At 43.6% G+C, this 14,253-nt stretch overlaps 1 long non-coding RNA gene across 1 annotated transcript; it reads right to left on the minus strand.

Annotated features, from left to right (window-relative positions):
- Positions 1–488: 488 nt before the first annotated feature.
- Positions 489–12,268, minus strand: LOC139584545 (uncharacterized). Its single transcript, XR_011676782.1, has 2 exons — positions 2,894–12,268; positions 489–2,670 (listed from the first exon to the last, which is right to left on the minus strand). It is a non-coding gene; the product is annotated as an uncharacterized lncRNA (long non-coding RNA).
- Positions 12,269–14,253: the final 1,985 nt, after the last annotated feature.

Below are 14,253 nucleotides of genomic sequence, written 5' to 3' on the forward strand. Positions count from 1 at the left end.
TGTATTCATTTCTATCAGTATACAAACTCATCCTAATAACAAAGAAAACATGTATAAACTTGTATTAATTCGTACTTAACTCTTTAGATTGCAGCGCTGATCACGAAATCACCTTGTGCAAGTGAGCAGCCTTCTAGCAAGCTAGCTAGCAAAACAGCTAATGGCTAATTTTCAAGTGGTCTAAACATACAAACAGTGGCGCCACTTTGGTTTTCGAAGTGGCGGGGGACACAACCTGGCGAGAAGTCTCGTGGTCCTCCCCCAGAATTGTTTTGGGAATCTAAATGTCAGGTTGTGGGTAACTGGTGCATGGAATCAGGCGCAGGAGAGCAGAGATTAGTGTACAAGGTAATTTATTCCACGAACAGCACCAGTATAAAACAAATACTAGAGGTGCCTGAATTTACCGGTCACTCGTAAATAACGGGCGTAATAACGATGTAACGCTCGTCGTCGGTGGAAGGAAGAGTGGACCAAAGCGCAGCGTGGAAAGTGTTCATGATATTTATTTACAAGAAACACTCAAACAAAAATAACAAATCCAAAAACGAAAACGGTCAGGCACAGACACTAAACAGAAAATAACACCCCACAAAACCCAAACGGAAAATCACAACTTATATATGATCCCCAATCAGAGACAACGATAGACAGCTGCCTGATTGGGAACCACACTCGGCAAAACAACAAAGAAATAGAAAACATAGATTTTCCCACCCGAGTCACACCCTAACCCAACCAAACATAGAGAATAAAAAGGATCTCTAAGGTCAGGGCGTGACAAACGAACCCGGCAAACAATACCAGCCAACAAGTAACGACCTGAACATTATATACAAACACGCACACAAACATGGGGGAAACAGAGGGTTAAATAATGAACATGTAATTGGGGAATAGAAACCAGGTGTGTAGAAAACAAAGACAAAACAAATGGAAAATGAAAAGTGGATCGGCGATAGCTAGAAAGCCGGTGACGTCGACCGCCGAACGCCGACCGAATAAGGAGACGGACCGACTTCGGCGGAAGTCGTGACACTAAAGCTTATTTCCTGCATTAAAAAAACAACAAAAAGTAAGCAAAAATGCTCACAGTCATCAAGCTAGGTAAGAGATCATTGTTAAATGTTTAACTGATTAACAAGACTGAACTAGATCAAAGGTAATTCAATAATAAATATTGTGTTGCACCTTTAACCAATAGCGTAACAAATGAACAACTCTTGAAAAAATACAAAGACCTGATCTTCTTTATTAAGACATCCTCTATATAAAATTTCAGCCAGACCGACCACCCAGCCCAAGCCGCCTGCAAGCCCGATCCCCATCAGTCTAATGAATAACTCAACTCAATTTCCTTCCCAGCTCGCACCATACATTTTTAAAAGTTCCCAAGGGAATGGTTTAGAAGCAAAAAAACAACAACAAAAAAACACACCTCAAACATACATTAATACACAAAAACAGCAAATACTTAATATCATTAATATCATAGGCCTAATAGTACTGTAGAGCTCTTTTTAACTGCACACAATATAGCTAGGTCGGCCAGTCCTGTCCTTTGGTGTCCACCAGCCTGCAGCGCCCCAACCCAACACACCCCACTCAGCTTTAGGATCTTAGTGAAACATTCATTATTTATTTTGAGTGAGTTTGGCCAAGGCCAGAGTGACAACCCACAGGACGGCAGACCACCAGGGACAGGTCTGAGCAGCCCAGCAGCTAGGAATTTCCTAAATAGGTATCTCGCCTGACGTGGGCATGTTTTCAATACAGGCTCCTTTAGTTGTACTGTATTCCATATAAGGCATCCAGACCTGATGAAAGTTGCCCAGTATACCCTTAGTCTGGTAATAAATCAAAGCTAGTGGTACACAACTTGACATTGGGGGAGGATAACCAACCTTCCAATTAATGACAATGCATTTCTTAGCCGCTATAAATGCTTGGTTACACAGGTTCTTTTGATAACAGTCTCCAGTATCAACATTTCCAAGCAAACAAAAACAGGTAGAAGGGAGAATCTGTAGATTTGCTGAGATAAAATAACATACTCTTTGCAAGAATTCAGTCAGCCTTCACAAGACCATAACATATGCAAATATGTCCCCTTCTGTGTTTTACACCCCCAGCAGAGGAAGTACATTTCTGAGTGCATGATATTCAGTTTCACTGACATATAGTACGTTATATGGATGGTCTTGAACTGCAGTAATTTATGTCTGAGATTATATGAACATGACTAGGCATTCAAACATATCTGTATCCATTCATCAGCAATAGCTTCTACCATGTCTTCCTTACAATTTTGTTTTACACCGGACAAACCCGGACGACGCTGGGCCAATTGTGCGCCGCCCTATTACGTCCGGTTGTGATACAGCCTGGAATCTAACCAGGTCTCTGTAGTGACACCTCTAGCACTGAGATGCAGTGCCTTAGACCGCTGCGCCACTCGGGAGCCCCTAGCCTCTAGCAACCCTTGATACAGTTTGTAAATCAACTTTGGAGGTTTATCAGACTGCCTTAAAATAGAATCTGGCTTGTAAAGTGTTTGCTGCACAGAGAGAATAAAGTGTTGTATCTTCAAAAATTCCCCTCAGCTCTGTCACAGACTGGTCTTCCCCGGCTGCCTGACCCTGCTGAGACCCCTGTCACCATCTGATCCTCCTAAAATGAAACATGACAAAGATTGACCTTGGTGTACATGATTACATTACATTATCCAGGAATATAATCAATGGTTCAATAATTGAAATGACCATTATTCCCAGATCCTAGACTGTAGCTTTAAGCTTAAGCTGCTGTCCTGTAGCTACTGTAGGTCTACCCATCAATTCAAGATGGAACTTTGTATCATTCACTGATATTGTTAATATACTGCAAAATTCACCTGAGCTCAGTAGACTGGTCTTCCCTGGCTGTGTGACCCTGCTGGGACACTGTCACCATCTGATCCTGCTAAGACATGATGAACATAGTGTTGTGTATTGACTGTGCAATAGAGGGCTGCATTCCTGCAGGATGCCTCAGGTCCTGACAGAGATCATTGCAACGATCTGTGGGCAGGAGCAGGGACTTTGGGATGAAAAAAATGTATTTTTGTTGTCCCACAGATTATTTGGAAACAGTGTCTTTCTGCTTTGTATGTGTTAGCCTACCTATTGTATTAAAAACACATATTTTTCACATTATTCATACTCAGAATTCACTGCTTCAACATCAGTAGCATATCTCTCCTAGTTGGGCGTGAGAGTTCAAGTGCGCCAACTATGTGTGGTCTCATTGAAATAGAGAAGGCTGCCTAAATGGGCGGAGAATCACATGGCAGTTAATTTAAATGAACTTAAATATGATTAGACTGTAGTTTACTACAGTGTCTGTAAATAAATATTGATAATGGACAGAAGTGGAGAGTGCTCAACTAACGTGAGTCGAAGTGCAATCGAAATGTAATCATCATTGAAAAGGAAAAGGCACAACGCGCACATAGGTTATACAGAACCCAAACCGGCTGCGCGCGTGTGCCATCGTGCATATATGTATTTTGTCCCCCCACACCAAGCGCAATCACGACACGTAGGTTAAAATATCAAAACAAACTCTGAACCAATGACATTAATTTGGGGACAGGTCGAAAAGCATTAAACATGTATGGCAATTTAGCTAGCTAGCTTGCACTTGCTAGCTAATTTGTCCTATTTAGGTAGCTTGCACTTGCTAGCTAATTTGTCGTATTTAGGTAGCTTGCTGTTGCTAGCTAATTTGTCCTGGGATATAAACATTGAGTTGTTATTTTACCTGAAATGCACAAGGTCCTCTACTCCGACAAGTAATCCACACATAAAACGGCCAACCGAATCGTTTCTAGTCATCTCTCCTCCTTCCAGGCTTTTTCATCTTTGAACTTATATGGTGATTGGCATCTAAACTTTCATAGTATTACCACGATGACCGGGAACACAGTTCATCTTTCAATCACCCACGTGGGTATAACCAATGAGGAGATGGCACGTGATTACCTACTTCTATAAACCAATGAGGAGATGGGAGATGCAGGACTTGCAGTGCGATCTGCGTCAGAAATAGAAAGGATTTCTATTTTAGCCCTTTGGCAACGCAGACGCTCGTTGACGCGCGCGAGCAGTGTGGGTGCAATAATTGAATAACATAGATTTCTACACCACACGCAACGCAAGCGGTGTAGTTAGCCTGTTAGGCTACTATATAGAGCAAACGTTGCGCCTTTTCATTTTCAATAAGTGTTATGTTGTTAATTACTGATGTCCTCTTTAAGAATGGAGCACCCTTGGTCATGCGCAGTGTTGTTCTATGTTATTCTGGTACTAACTCGTTTTTAGTAAATGTGAAGCTCCAGTTCAATTTCTTGTATTCAGAGTCTTTCTAATTATAGAAATAAGTAATAAGAGATAAGACACTACAATGGCAACGAGGATGATTACCTGCAGTGTACATCACGAATGCAGATGGAGCTCATAGGAAGAGAGGAAGATTTTGACCCTGTAGCACAACAGCTAGCAAGCAGTGACGACGAGGGGAGAGCTGACGAGAACGAGGCGGCAGATCAAAGACCCGTGGAGCCGGCGGTAAAGAGAATAGCTAGCATCGGGAAAATAGATGTGTTTGATGACTCGCAAGAAAACTGGGCAACTTACATTGAACGACTGGAACAGTACTTCATTGCAAACGACATTGCTGATAACAAGAGAGTACCAGCGTTGTTGAGTTTAATTGGCCCAAAAACGTAGTTTGCTAAGAGATCTGACTGCCCCTCTGAAGCCCTCCAATAAAACATTCACAGAGATTGTGGAGATATTGCAAAATCACCTATCACCTAAACCACTCCTCATCGCGGAACGTTTTCGTTTCCACAAGAGAGATCAGAACGAGGGGGAGGGTGTTAGTACATATGTAGCAGAGTTGAAGAAACTGTCTGAACATTGCCAGTTTGGAGAGAACCTAAATGACACATTAAGGGATAGATTTGTTTGTGGACTGAAACATGAACACATTCAAAAACGTTTGCTCACAGAATCAGATCTCATGTTTGCAAAGGTTGTTGAAATTGCTGTGATAATGGAAATCGCGACTAAAGATGCATTTAAGTTGCAAAGTAAAAGAAATACTGACCTATCACAAACTTCCCTGCACAAAATTTTCACGCAGCCGACAGCTCCCCTGTGTGGCCGAAAAATGCAACAGGTGTGACAGAGATGGTCACAGAGCAGAGGACTGCCGTTTCAAAGACATAATTTGTCACAAATGCAGTGGAAGGGGGCACATTCAAAGAGCATGCAGAGCAAAATTAAGTCACAACAGGAAAACTGAGAAAATTAAAGGGTCTGTGAATGCACTAGTAGAGAACAGTGGCAGTGATTCAGATGAACGATTAATTGGTAAAATGGAGTTAAACACAGTGACTTCTCCCAGCAGTAGCATAATATGGGTGACACCAGAAATCGAAGGCAAACCCCTCCAAATGGAGCTGGACACAGGATCTGCAGTGTCTATAATTTCCACTACTGTCTACAATGAGCACTTCAAGGCTATCAAGCTGAAGAACACAAATGTGTTGCTGAAGACCTACTCAGGAGAGAGATTGAGCCCAATGGGGGTGTTGCAGGTCAGAGTGAGTTATGGGGAGCAAACACAACAGTTACACCTGTATGTGGTGCCTGGAACTGGCCCCCCATTATTTGGCAGGGAATGGCTTTCAAAAATAAAGCTGAACTGGTGTGACTTGAAAATGCTCCACACGTTCCAGTCCAAAGAGAAAGGCACAGACCAAACACTGGAACACTTGCGGAAGAAATACAACACAGTTTTCAGTGATCAGATGGGAACAGTAAAAGGCTTCACAGCAAAACTTGTACTAAGAGATGACGCAACCCCAAAATTCTGCAAAGCCAGATCTGTTCCATACTCCCTGAGACCAAAGGTGGAAGCGGAAATCGATCGCTTGCAGGATACAGGGATCCTGACGAAAGTGCACAGAAGGACAGAAGCGAATGGGCCACACCCATAGTTCCTATTGTAAAGAAAGACGGGTCTGTTAGAATGTGTGGGGATTTCAAGGTAACTGTGAATTCAATGTTGCATGTGGACCAATACCCCCTGCCACATCTGGATGACATCTTTGCTGCACTAGCTGGTGGGAAACACTTCAGTAAAATCGATCTGAAACAGGCTTACCTGCAGCTACCGGTTGAAGAGAGCTCCAAACAGTACCTGACAATAAACACACACAAAGGTATAAGGTCTATACAGGTATAACCGCCTGGTTTTTGGCGTTGCATCAGCCCCAGACATTTGGCAACGAACTATTGACCAGATTTTGAAAGGAATCCCAGGAACCCAGTGTATCCTGGATGACATGATCATAACAGGACGCACCGACAAAGAGCACCTGGCTAACCTGGAAGAGGTCCTGAAAAGACTGAAAGAGTATGGTCTACAGGCAAACTTACAGAAGTGTGAGTTCTTCAAAGACAAGATTGTCTTCTGTGGACATGAAATCGACCGCAATGAATTGCACACAACACAGGACAAAATTGATGCAGTGGTACAGGCACCACGACCACAAAATATCACAGAAGTGAGATCTTTTACGGGACTGATCAATTACTACAGAAGACTCCTCCCAAACCTGTCAGCAGTACTCCAGCCTCTAAATCAGCTCCTGGAAAAGAATAGGACATGGCGGTGGACAGAACAGTGTGAAAATGCGTTTCTTGAGGCAAAACGGCTCATCACATCTGAACAGGTCCTGATGCATTACGACCCTGAACTGCCAGTGAAGTTGGCTTGTGATGCGTCCCCTTATGGCTTAGGTGCCGTCCTTTCACACACACTGAAAGATGGGTCAGAGAGGCCAGTTGCATTTGCGTCACGAACATTGAATGATGCAGAGAAAAACTACTCACAAATCGACAAAGAAGCACTGGCGCTAGTGTGGAGCGTCAAGAAATTCCACGCATACCTATATGGCAAGCGTTTCACACTGGTTACGGATCACCAGCCGTTGCTTTCCATTTTCAGTCCAAAGAAAGGCATTCCGGCAATGACAGCAGCCAGGTTACAGCGATACGCCTTGTTCCTTGCCAGTCATATGTATGACATTGAGTTTAAGCCGTCGTCCCTCCACACAAATGCAGATGGATTATCTAGACTGCCGTGTACAAGAGAAAGACAAAGGAGTGTGGATGCAGTGGACATTTTCCATACCGCTCAGCTCGAGGCACTACCAGTCACAAGCACAGTTATCAAACAGGAGACAAGGAAAGATGTGACCTTGTCAAAAGTGTACACATACACCATGTCAGGATGGCCAGCTACAGGCAGAAAGGAGCTGACTCCGTATTTCCAGCAGAGAAATGAAATTACAACGTACCAAGGATGTTTGATGTGGGGAATGAGAGTCATGATACCCCAGAAATGCCAACATCAGGTTTTGCAGCAACTACATGAAGGTCATGTTGGAATTGTCAAAATGAAGCTGGTCGCAAGGAGCAACTTCTGGTGGCCCGGTCTGGACCAACAGATAGAAAACATGGCGAAGAACTGTAGCGGATGTTTGGAAACCCTTCACATGCCTGCTCCTGTCCCAGTCCACCCATGGGAATGGCCCACAGAGCCATGGCAGGGAATTCATGTGGACTATGCTGGTCCCTTTGAAAAGCACATGTTTCTGGTTATAGTTGATGCCCATTCCAAATGGCCAGAGGTGTTTTGCACTGACTCATCCACCTCAGCTCAGACGATAGAGTGTCTCAGAACAACGTTTGCACGCTTCGGATCTCCGCTGCAGCTGGTAAGTGACAACGCGCAAGCTTTTGTAAGTGACGAGTTTACAAGATTCATGTCAGTAAATGGAATCAAACACTCAACCTCAGCTCCGTACCACCCTGCCACCAATAGCTGGCAGAACGCTTTGTGCAAACCCTAAAGCAAGGACTCCGTGCAGCAAAACGAGACGAAGGGACTTTGCAAACAAAACTGGCCAAGTTCCTGGCCTCCTACCGAAACACCCCACATGCCACGACAAATGAAAGCCCAGCCGCACTGATGTCCGGGAGGCCTCTCCGCACACAGCTGGACATCATGAAGCCAAACAGGTGTAATGAAGTGCTGAACAAACAAGCCAAGATGCTCTCCGGTGGCCGGGAGCGCCATCTCCAAACAGGACAGGAAGTGATGGTGCGAGACTACAGAAGGGGAGGGAAATGGACAAGTGGGACCGTACATACACAAACGGGACCCAGAACTTACCAGGTTCAAGTGAGCCCAGACATAATGTGGCGGCGTCACATTAACCAAATGCATTCCACGGAAAACAGCACAACAATCGAGAGAGAACAGGCACAGAGAGCTCCTGAGAGTGACACACAAGGAACTGTAGAAGACGGTGGGGCAGTAAAGAGACCCCAGGCTGAAAGAAGGGAACGTGTTGATGAAGGTGCTGCTATAGCAGAAGCTATAATGGAACAAGCACACACTGAGGATGTTCAGGAGCCTCGAGACAATCCTAGACGCTACCCAGAACGAAGGCACCGTCCACCAGACAGACTGGACTTATAAACAAACAAACAAAAACTAACTGTTCAAGTTCAAATCAAAAGATGCAAAATAACTACAACAAGTTCTGGGAAATGTTTCAGTTGTGGTTTGGTAAAAGTAACTCTGATTGTATAAGAGAAGGAATGTTATGTTCTGTTAATTACTGATGTCCCCTTTAAGAATGGAGAACCATGGTCACCCGCAGTGTTGTTCTATGTTATTGTGGTACTAACTCGTTTTTAGTACATGTGAAGCTCCAGTTCAATTTCTTGTATTCAGTCTTTCTTATTATATAAATAAGTAATAAGAGCTAAGACACTACAATAAGTATTGATTACTAAGAATTGTCACTGCCTGCAAAACATCCACCTAAAAGGTAGGCTATATCCGATAGGCCTATACAAAACGTAAGGGTTGCTTTTATTATTCTTGCTGCTGTAACAGTATAACTTTAGTACGTCCCCTCGCCCCGACACGGGCGCGAACCAGGGACCCTCTGCACACATCAACTGACACCCACGAAGCGTCGTTACCCATCGCTCCACAAAAGCCGCGGCCCTTGCAGAGCAAGGTGCAACACTACTTCTAGGTTTCAGAGCAAGTGACGTAACTGATTGAAACGCTAGTAGCGCGTACCCGCTAACTAGCTAGCCATTTCACATCCGTTACACTCACCCCCCTTTCAAACTCCTCCTTTTCCGCAGCAACCAGTGATCCGGGTCAACAGCATCAATGTAACAGTATAACTTTAAACCGTCCCCTCGCCCCGACACGGGCGCGAACCAGGGACCTTCTGCACACATCAACAACGGTCGCCCACGAAGCATCGTTACCCATCGCTCCACAAAGGCCACGGCCCTTGCAGAGCAAGGTGCAACACTACTTCTAGGTTTCAGAGCAAGTGACGTAACTGATTGAAACGCTAGTAGCGCGTACCCGCTAACTAGCTAGCCATTTCACATCCGTTACACTGCTTCAAGTTCAGTATCCATACCTGCGCGATCATGTGGGCGTGTGGTCTCAATTAAATTGAGTAGGCTATAGCCTATGCATGCGCGGAGAAGAACGGGACAGTTAACTTTTCAAGGAAATGTAATTCCTAAATAGGCCTATGATTAGGCTATAGTTTACTACATTGCCTAGAAATGCCTAAATATTAATCACCCATATTTCTCCTTCTGAAAATCTTCACACTCCTAAAGGATGGGCTATATAAATAGCTCAAGAGAAAGTGCATGTCTCTCCAACTCTGCTCTCTTCAAACTACATCTAGCATATTGGCTGATCTTGACAATGTGAGAATCTCTATTAAAGGCTTGCAAGTGAGCTGCGTCACATACGCCTAAAATAGCATTGTGGGACTGTGGTTGGGTTTGGGACCAGTTCTTGCGGTAGCGGGTGGGAGTCGGACAGAAAGCCAGCTGGTGCTGTATGAAAAGCTGTGGGTGCAGGCAGGAGCGGGATGAAGAAATCAGTCAGGCGCAGACCTCTACTGTGCACCATGACAGAGAAGCCTGTCACGTTAGAGCTGTTTATTACTATGTCAGTGTGAAGTGTAGGGAATTAGCTAGAGAAACAGACAGATCAATAATGTTACCATATTGACTAATAAAAACTCACTGCATTGAAAAAATTTCACAATATCAATCTTCAGTCGTTTGGCCGATTGTCACATCGTTTGATTCAGGTCTAGTGTGATTGAAGCAAAAGAAATAGCTAACATTTGCCAACTTTTGGGCAGCTCTCCCTCTAACTGTACATCAACTGGCGAAAGCTAGCTAAGTTAATTTACTTCTGTTGAAACGGACGAAACAAAGGCTACAAAACAACAGCTGTTAGATATTAGTAACAGTCACCTCATATCGCTATCTGACAGATAGCTAACTTAGAGGCTAGGGCTGACCTGGCTGTGGTAGCTACTACTAGCTAGTGTAGCTTATTCATTAACCTCAGACAGAGAGGGGATGAAACATTAGCTAACGTCACATGTCAGTTACAATACTAGCTCAACACTGCGAATAAACACTAGTTTAGTTGTTTTCAGCAGTTACCTTTCCAGCTACATCAATCAACTAAAGAGTAGCCAGTTTCTGCTCTGCTTCCGTTTACAACTCGGTGAAAGAGCGCAACACATACACACTATGTTTAACTCTCCCGTGCTGGTCCAGCCAGCCTTCCAGAAGTTTTGCCTTCACACAGCCTATCAACCCTCTCTGTGGTGTCCGCTTGGTCTTAAATCCAGCCTCCTGAACACTCCCAACAGCCTACCTGACCGCTCTGAGGCGCCCACATGGTCCTAAAGCACACCCGCCAATTTTTGTATCACATTGAAATGATAAAACTGGGGGGGCACAAAAATGCAATTTCAGAATGTGGGGGCGGACATGACCTCCCCATCCCCAGTGAAAGTTGCGCCCCTGCACACAAATAACACATATCGTTTTAAACAAGTTTTCTACTGCCTAAATAACACATAGTAACATCCGTAACATTCTGATATTAACAAATATGTTCGACATCACATTCATACCTAAAAGGGGGAAAATATAGAAATAAATCACACGGAGATGTGGCTTCTGCTTCAAGTCACTTGTAATGTGTGAGCGCCCTATACAGGGTTGCCAGGTCTAGTAAAAATGTTTACACAATGATGACTCAAAACCCACCCAAAAGGCCTGAAAACTAGCCAATTGTTCCCCCCCACATCAAGAGAGGATTTGCCACGTTTATACAATAAACAATTTCCCCATAATGTTATGGAAACAATTAAGAAGGAATATCGACATAACCTGTAACTAGGTTAGAAGCAAAATTCGGTTTTCATCAAAATAATGATTATTGTGAACTATGAAATGACGTAATAAACTCATTTGAATATGTTGCAAGAGAAAATATAATTTGCCCTTATTAAACTCGCCAGATAATTTTCGATCAATGGATGTCGATGTAAGTCGTTTGACTGCTATGATTAAGCAATAACGCACAAGGTGGTATGGTATATGGCCAATATACCCCGGCTAAGTACTGGTCTTCAGCGTAAACCAACACTGAGTGCCTGGAAACAGCCGTTAGCCGTGGTATATTTGCTATACCACAAACCCCTAGGGTGCCCTATTGCTATTATAAACTGGTTATTAACATAAAATACTTGTTTTGTCATACCTATGGTATATGGTCTGATTAACCACGGCTTTCATTCAATCAGCATTCAGGGTTGAACCTCTTTATAATTGTAAATACATCCCTTTTGCGCATGTGCAAATTATAGATAAATCAGACAGGAGAGTTTGAGTAATTCTAATGTTAGGCTATTTTCTGGGAGAACTACAAATAGTTATAAATGGCCCATTTGTGAGATTGACTTGTCATTTATAGGATACTGACTAAAATCTGGGTTTATGATTGTAATTCAACTTTGCCATGGTTTGCTTAGATTCACTACATGGCCAAAATCATGGGCATTAATATGGAGTTGGTCCCCTCTTTGCTGCTATCACAGCCTCCACTCTTCTGGGAAGGCTTTCCACTAGATGTTGGAACATTGCTGCGGTGACTTGCTTCCATTCAGCCAGAAGGGAATTAGGTCGGGCACTGACGTTGGGCGATTAGACCTGGCTTGCAGTCGGTGTTCCAATTCATCCCAAAGGTGTTTGATGGGGTTGAGGTCAGGGCTCTGTGCAGGCCAGTCAAGTTCTTCCACACTGATCTCGACAAACTATTTCTGTATGGACCTCACTTTGTGCATGGGGGCATTGTCATGCTAAAACAGGAAAGGGCCTTTCCCAAACTGTTGCCACAAAGTTGGAAGCACAGAATCGTCTAGAATGTCATTGTACACTGTAGCGTTAAGATTTCCCTTCACTGGAACTAAGGGGCCTAGCCCGAACCATGAAAAACAGCCCCAGACCCTTATTTCTTCTTCACCAAACTTTACAGGTGGCACTATGCATTCGGGTAGGTAGCGTTGTCCTGGCATCCACAAAACCCAGATTCGTCCATTGGACTGCCAGATGGTGAAGCATGATTCACCACTCCAGAGAACAAATTTCCACTGCTCCAGAGTCCAATGGCGGCGAGCTTTACACCACTCCAGCCGATGCTTGGCATTGTGCATGGTGATCTTAGACTTGTGTACGGATGCTCGGCCCTGGAAACCCATTTCATGAAGCTCCCTACGAACAGTTGTTGTGCTGACGTTGCTTCCATAGGAAGTTTGGAACTTGGTAGTGAGTGTTGCAACCAAGGAAAGATGATTTTTACGCACTTCAGCACTCGGCGGTCCCGTTATTTTAGCTTGTGTGGCCTACCACTTCGCAGCTAAGCCGTTGTTGCTCCTAGACGTTTTCATGTCACAATAACAGCACTTACAGTTGACCGGAGCAGCTCTAGCAGGTCAGAAATTTGACCAACTGACTTGTTGGAAAGGTGGCATCCTATGACGGTGCCACGTTGAAAGTCACTGAGCTCCTCAGTACAGCTCATTCTACTAACAATGTTTGTCTATGGAGATTGCATGGCTATGTGCTCAATTTTATACATCTGTCAGAAACGGGTGTGGCTGAAATAGCCGAATCCACTAATGTTAAGGTTTGTCCACATACTTTTGGCCAAGTAGTGAAAATGCACATAGCCTATAGCTCCTTATAGGCCTACATCTTATTTCAGATAGTCTTCAGTAGCCTAGGGAAAAGGTAGGCAAGATGTAAACTGAACGATTTAGCAGCTTGCTTTGTTCAAATGAACATACTAATTTATTTGGCCATTAATAATTACATAATAACATAATGCTACAACAACAATACACTGAAGTTATAGGTTATTTATTAAATCCGTTTGCTAGCTCCAGGAAGGCTACACAAGTGGCACAAATTGATTTGCAATGACTCCAGCGATATAGTCATTTCAACACATTTACTGTATCAAATCGTAGCCTACAGTAGCCTACAATGGCATATAAATTAATAGGCTACTTGATGGCCAACAGATGCAAATGTAACATTCTCCACATTTAATGTCAGTTTCATTGAGATCTTTTCCCCATAACAGAAGCATGCGAGGGAATTCCATAACTTCCATTTCAAACTTACACTCAAGCATAATGACAAGTTAAATTGCCTACCTACCACTTGTAAAAAAATGTCACGACCTGCTTGTGTGCTGCTCTGTCTCCTCTCACTCTCGTGGATTAAGCTGCACACACACACCTCCGGCCCCACCCACCACTCAATAACTCAGCAATAGCACTGCCTGATAGTCAGCAGTAGCATGTCACAGTGAAATAAAAATGTTTTAAAGAGAAATGCCATGACGGTCGCTGTGTAACTTAGAAGTAGCCCAGAAACCTGCAACCCATGACCAATAGTATTAGGACAATTTACAGTACAAAATAAATCACAAATATGGCAACCCTGCCCCTATAGGAATTCCTAGGTATAACCAATCAAACCCAGATCATTTAAAACAAATGTTAACCTTTATTTAACGAGGCAAGTCAGTTTTAAGAACAAATTCTTATTTACAATGACGGCCTAGCCCGGACGATGTTGGGTCAATTGTGCACCGCCCTATGGGACTCCCAATCACGGCCGGATGTGATACAGCCTGGATCAGACATCAGTAGAGCACACATATCGAAAAAATGGATAGTATATTACTTACTGCTACACATTATGATTC

The sequence above is a fragment of the Salvelinus alpinus genome, chromosome 9 (genome assembly GCF_045679555.1).
Source record: "Salvelinus alpinus chromosome 9, SLU_Salpinus.1, whole genome shotgun sequence".
Taxonomy (NCBI): Eukaryota; Metazoa; Chordata; class Actinopteri; order Salmoniformes; family Salmonidae; genus Salvelinus; species Salvelinus alpinus.